The 6,586-nt window shown below is 33.2% G+C and overlaps 2 long non-coding RNA genes across 2 annotated transcripts; one reads left to right on the forward strand and one right to left on the reverse strand.

The window, feature by feature from the left end:
- Positions 1-1,258: 1,258 nt before the first annotated feature.
- Positions 1,259-5,046, forward strand: LOC149415821 (uncharacterized). Its single transcript, XR_016303582.1, has 5 exons — positions 1,259-2,279; positions 2,507-2,680; positions 4,079-4,211; positions 4,300-4,438; positions 4,524-5,046. It is a non-coding gene; the product is annotated as an uncharacterized LOC149415821 (long non-coding RNA).
- Positions 5,047-5,154: 108 nt separating this feature from the next.
- Positions 5,155-6,113, reverse strand: LOC149415822 (uncharacterized). Its single transcript, XR_016303693.1, has 3 exons — positions 6,008-6,113; positions 5,539-5,675; positions 5,155-5,421 (listed from the first exon to the last, which is right to left on the reverse strand). It is a non-coding gene; the product is annotated as an uncharacterized LOC149415822 (long non-coding RNA).
- Between the last annotated feature and the right edge of the window lie 473 nt (positions 6,114-6,586).

Here is a 6,586-nt window from a genome sequence, read left to right on the forward strand (position 1 = left end):
AGAAGAGACAAAGCAGTAGATAATTGGACTATTGGTTTTAGTAGTAGGTAGTAGTTCAACTGTCAAAAAGTGTTACTTGTACGGTTTGCGTGTGTCGTATTTTTGTTAATTATTATAAAAATGGTGAGTTTTAAGATTTGACGCACATACAAGCGATCGAAGACATGGAACAGGCCGAATATTTAACTGAAAGGCAACCAAGAAATTTATTTTCAAGAAATGATGCATTTAGTCTGAGTAATGAACTGTTCATAAAATTTTTTCGACTATCTAAAAAATTGGTGCTCAAATTAATTGATCTATTGTCGCCTTTGATGAAAGCACCGTATAAAATCAAGTCTGTAGATGTTAAAACGAAGGTAAGAACGATTAATGATCCCCGTTATATGCAAACAAATCATTTTTTGTACTCAATCAGTGATATGATAATAAAACATTGTTTTTTTTCAGATTTTAATTGCGTTGATTTTTTTTTGGCACAGGATCTTACCAACATCCTGTTGGGTCAAATTTAAATATGGCAAAAGTCGGTAATATTTTGAAAAACACGCAAGAGGAAACAACTACTTCTTCAACGAACAACAAAGTGAATTGAAAATTGACAGTCGTAAACAGATGTATATAGAAAAATGTATCAAATCTATGGAGTTAAATACACGGGTTACCATATAAAAAAATAAAATTGGTACATTTTTATGTTGGTATTAATATCGGTTGTTTTACATTATCTACGACGGTCGAAAATACGCATTACGACAGTAATAATATTAAATGTTTTATCATCCTTCCTTTTTTGTAACATATGGACATAATTATATCCTCACCGGGATCTCCCGTGCTGAGGAATTTATTTAAATATTTTTTTATACCTATATAGTATGGTATGAAGAAATTATAAATATATATATTATACAAATTATGACTTACTTAGCAGCAATTATTTGATTTATTCATTAACAAACTAACTAATCGTCATGCCGTTTCCCGAAGGGGTCGGCAGATAAAATTAAAACATCACACAACTCTGTCTTGACATACAATGTTCTTTATATTACTCAATTTACATATCAAAACTACAAAATGGTATTTTTAAAAGTAAATTGTAATGATTGAGCACATGAGATACGCAAATAAATGTATCTTTCATATTCTCCACTAAACAGTTGTACACAAATATAATATTACCGAAAAGATTATAAATTTAGAAAACAAAATTACAGTAAAAAATAAATAATTTAAAAAATCAGGGGGCTGACTCTGTATCTCTCACAAGCGTCCGTACCGCGGGTTTACGACTGACAAACCCGTTTTCACTGATTTTGGTACTCTTTAGCAAGTCGTAAACCCGAATTTAATCGACAACTCAAAGTGACAGCTCAACGTTTCGCTTTAGACCGACGTCTGCCGTCGCTCCTTGTATTTTGACAGTTCTTGTTAACTTTGGTACCCTCTATCTCCGAAAGCTAGAAACATTATAGCTCCAAAGGCTTGAATGTCGGGTTTATCAAAATAGGTCGAACTACCTCTGGTTTGGGACCGTTTAGAGCTTTATATCGCCCAACGACATATTTTTCGAAGTTAATAAAATCGAATTTACTAGTTTTAAAAGGCAAGTAATTTGTTTTATTTCGAATTAAACAATACCTCAACCGAATTGATAAATATATACCTAACCGATGCACTTTTAGGCACAGATTATGGAAATTACACTTCGTTTCAACAATTACTACAAGAAAAAACTATTTACGTAAACAAATTAGATTATTAGGTTCTTAATTTGGGTTATTTAAGTAATTTGTGCGTAATTTAGATTGGAAGGAAACTTTCGCAAACGTCCAACGCTGCAAAGGGATAGTTTTATAAGGAAAATTTTGATGTTGAATAAAATAGAATTTTAATGCATCTTTTACCATATATACCATAGATGTAAATAGTTGTTTTTTGTAGTTAGCTGAATATTTTATCTTATATGCCCAATAGGTACATGGCTGTTTCAATCTTATTAATAATTTATGTTTTTTTGTGTACCTACATTAGCCACAATGGGAGGTTATCTCCGCCTGCTATTTGTAAATAGAGCTTTGCTCGCGGAAGACCTCCGGGAAGAGAGAGTCCGAAGACGTGAGTTGAGGGATCTCTCGAATCCATTGAATATACCTGCAACATTATTCATTTCGAATTATCGGCTGTCGCAGGACATTTTCAAAACCCTGTGTGAGGAACTGAGGCCGATACTCCCTGTACGTAGGCGAACAACCGGAGTGCCCTTGGAACTTAAGGTGAATACAACATTATTTAATTAATCATTTTTTCTTACAATATCTGCAAATCCCCAACAGCACTTTCCGGTGGAAATTACAATTAGAAATTAAAAATAATTCTCTTTAGTCCATTACCTGTACCTAGGTACTCTTTCATTTATACAGTTTGTATTGTTTCTTTCTGCCTATCTTATCTTCTATTGCCGTGTATTTGCCGTACTCATAATACATTATTTATTTTTAAGGTTCTAACGACACTCTCATTTCTTGCGACAGGGTCACAATGATTTTCACTCGAGCCTGTCACAACAAACAGTGAGCCGACACTTGAATGAGATTGTGTCTGCATTAAACAGAATAATGCACCGGCACATCAAATTCCCAGGAACACAACAAGAAAGGAATTCCGTCAAATAAGGGTTTATTTTGATCTATTGTATTTTATTGTTACTTATCTTATTTACCCGAGGATTGTGGCATATTCAGATGACAGACTATAACGTCTCCACTAATGAGGAATGAATGCATCAACATGGATATTATATTGGTATACAAGCGTAGTCTGAGGACAATTTAAATAATTAATATATCATTATCGTCATAGAATAGCAGAACTATAAAAATGCCATCCATGTAGATTTGAATGGAAACCAATATCGCCACTGACTTGGTACCTTTTGGTTCTAACCCATTTAGCACATGCTCTATCTTTCTTTCGCTTGAATTTCATGATGAAACAGTTTGTTTTTGAAATTTAAGCAAAGAACGGTCCGTCTTAGCGATTAAAGTAATATTAATTTTATAACATGTTGTCTGCATCGAGGTTGAAGGAAGGAACAATAAGAAATACAAAAAACAACTAAATTACATATGTGGTGTAATATTTTATATTTGTAGATTTATAAGAAAACAACAGATATTCATCTTTTTACAGCCTCCATACAGTTACCAATGTATTACAGAAAAGATTATGCATTTAGAACACGTACAGTAAATGAGAAATGGTAAAAACATATTTAGATAAACAAGTAGTAGCAATAACAAATGCATGATACAGTAAGTACATGTGTATATTATTACATACTAATCCAACTAAACGAATCATTATATTGATACTAATCCAACTAAAATGTTGCACCGCTTATGAAAAGTAAAGCCATTCAAAGAATGTGTGCACAAATGAAATAGTTATGTGAACGGCCCGCTAAAGTATTGCCACTTAGTCAAAGCACGTTTGTCTCAGTAACGTATCTACACTCTATTCATATCATCTACGGTATATTGAACATTTAATATAACTCAATATGAATAGTGACGTTACTTTGGAAAAATTGTGTAATTTGTCATTTGAAATAAAACAAAATGTTACACTAAATTTATGGTTTACAATGAAGTAGGGAAGTATTTAAGTACAAATCTTATGACTTCAGAAAAAAATTTGGTTTTGATTTAAATACATAAAACAAAATCAGAAACATACTTTTTTAGATGCAAGATCAAAAAAGTAGATCATACAACTTATAGAGATAAGTTGGTACAACTAGAAATGGTTGATAGGAAATAAGTAAGAGTTATAAAAGTACCTTTTCTACAGTGGGTACTAAATGGTAAAAAGTGATGGTACATGTGCCAGAATCGGCTGTTAATTAGTCATATTTCAATAAGGCGTCGCATTGTCGCGTCTCCAATACATAGTAGTGCTGCAAGCACAGCTCTCAGCTTGTCCTGAAACCATAAAAACAACTAAATTATAAAAACTGTATTGATAGTTCAGTATCTATATCGATTTTAATCATAAAACTCTATATATGTTTCAGATTTTATGAGAAATATCAATTTCCGGGTATAATTGGATGCATAGACGGAACCCATATAGCAATAATAAAACCCAAAGTCCACGAAGAGGCATATTTCAACCGAAAAGGTTTCCATTCGATGAATGCTCTCATGGTAAATAAATATATATTTTTTTTAAATATGGACAAACTAGCTGATACACCTATCATATAAAATATATCATGCTATTTTTCACCTGTAGATATGCAACTCAAACCTAAAAATAATAGCTATATGTGCGAGGTATGGGGGTGCATCACATGATGCACATGTATGGGAAATGATGGCAATAAAACCACACTTGGAAGAAGCAAATAATCGAGAAGCTTTCTGGCTTTTAGGTAAATTTCATTCATGTTTTTAATAAAGTGGGCTATTTTTAATGTATTTGTTTAAATGTGTATATCAAATATTATAATATTTCAGGAGATTCAGCATTTCCGCTTAGGCCATACATGATGACCCCAATCTTAAATGCGATACCGGCATCACCAGAAGAGCATTACACGAAATTGCAATGCAGGGTTAGAAATTGTATAGAACGCTGTTTTGGGATTTTAAAAGCAAGATGGCGCTGTCTTCTAAAACATTGTGTGCTTCATTATACCCCAGTAATGGCAGTGAAGATAACGAATGCATGCGCTGTTCTTCACAATATTGCCATTGAAGCTCAAATGCCAGAACCAGAGGATGTTATTATTGAAAATGATTGTAGAGAAGTGTTTGATATTAACGATCCACACGACAATAACCTCAGGCAAGGTCGGCTAACTCAATGTGAGCTTGTTGAGACTCTCAATCGCCACAATTAAATATCTCTGACCAGCTCTCTAAAATCATCTTCAATAATAACATCCTCTGGTTCTGGCATTTGAGTTTTGATGGCAATATTGTGAAAAACAGCGCATGCATTCACTATCTTCACTGCCATTACTGGGGTATAATGAAGCACAAGACGTTATAGAAGATGGCGCTATCTTTCTTTAAAAATCTCGTACCTGCTTTCGCTACTATGTTTAATTACTGCTACAATAGATTATAAGGTGTATTATTGAGAAATCTGACTCAGAATGTTGTAATTTTTGTCTCATCTGTTTTTAAATGACAATATTAATATATGTACGAGTATATTGCCATTATAATGTCTAATATACAATAAATCATATCTTACACTTCTGTTTGATCACCTCTGAGAGTATCAGAGCCATCATCTCTTTCATTTGTTTGAGATGTTCAATCTTCTCCTGCTCGACCAGTAGCCTCTTCCGCTTGATCTGTACCTTCTCCCGCTCGATCTGAAGGAATTCATCCATTCTATTTTTGACTGAAAGTGAAAATATTTATGTTATTTTTTTATAAATATATTTGTTACATACGATTCTTACTCTTTTTCATAGCATAATTCCTATACACCCCAAGATATTTCAGTGTAAGTACTTACATAGTCGTTTTGAAACGTTGTGCGAGGCCTTTCTTCTGATCCAAGCCCTGGAACCTACCGGAAGCCATGGCAGGCCTCTCTGTGAGCCACGCCACCAACAATTCCAGCTGCACACTCGATGCCCCTTGTTTAATAGTCTGTAGGAGAATTATCATGTATTACATAACTAACAATGTAAAATAAGTAAATGAACATCACGCAAATGAGGTGACTAATAAAAACTGACAAAGGCAAAAATACACACTACCTAGTGAATATAATATAATAACATAATGAGTAGCGTCATTAGGTGAAAAGAAATCTACAAATAAATGTCATTTGTACGTATAAAACACTGTTCATTCAAAGCGAATTTGAGGTTATAAAGTCCTTTACTTCTTGGAAAGGTTACGATACCTTACGAAATACATTTACCAACGTAAAAAAATACAGAATAAACATGAAAATTATAAATAATTGTACAACTTACGGTCATTTTTCCTTATTTAGTGATAAATTAATCAATTGTTCAAAATGCGTCAATGGGTAATATTATGAATTCAGCGGAAACGTCAAAATTCAGCGCGCTAATAAATATGCCAATAGACAATTTTGGCATTTCTGTATAGAGTTATGTGAGATGCAAACGTATCCGACGCCGCCGACGCTAAAATAAACCAGACTTTATCCATGTCGTTACAGAGTACTATTTTAAGTCCGATGTGATAAATTTGGCCAAACAGAAACGTTTTCGTTTGTGAAATCGAAATTTAGCGAGTAAGCCCCCAGGTGTTGAAATGTGAAAAACTCCAGAGTAAAATTATTCATGATCCATGAACTCAAATTTGCTTTGAATTTAAGTGTCATATTCATAATTGGAACTGGTTGTGTGAAGAACATTTCAGATAAACGAAAAAAAAATGTTTATTTAAGTCAAACAAAAATGGAGATATATTTGGTTTAGAAGGAGAGCGGTAAAGTGCGATGATACATGTGTTGACGTTGTATGTTATTTGGAGACAGTTTGAATTTGTAATGGTAATTTCTTTGACGTTACACGCGTTATGAG

This window comes from Hesperophylax consimilis, chromosome 17 (assembly GCF_061612785.1).
Source record: "Hesperophylax consimilis isolate HC1 chromosome 17, BYU_Hcon_1.0, whole genome shotgun sequence".
In the NCBI taxonomy this organism is placed as follows: Eukaryota; Metazoa; Arthropoda; class Insecta; order Trichoptera; family Limnephilidae; genus Hesperophylax; species Hesperophylax consimilis.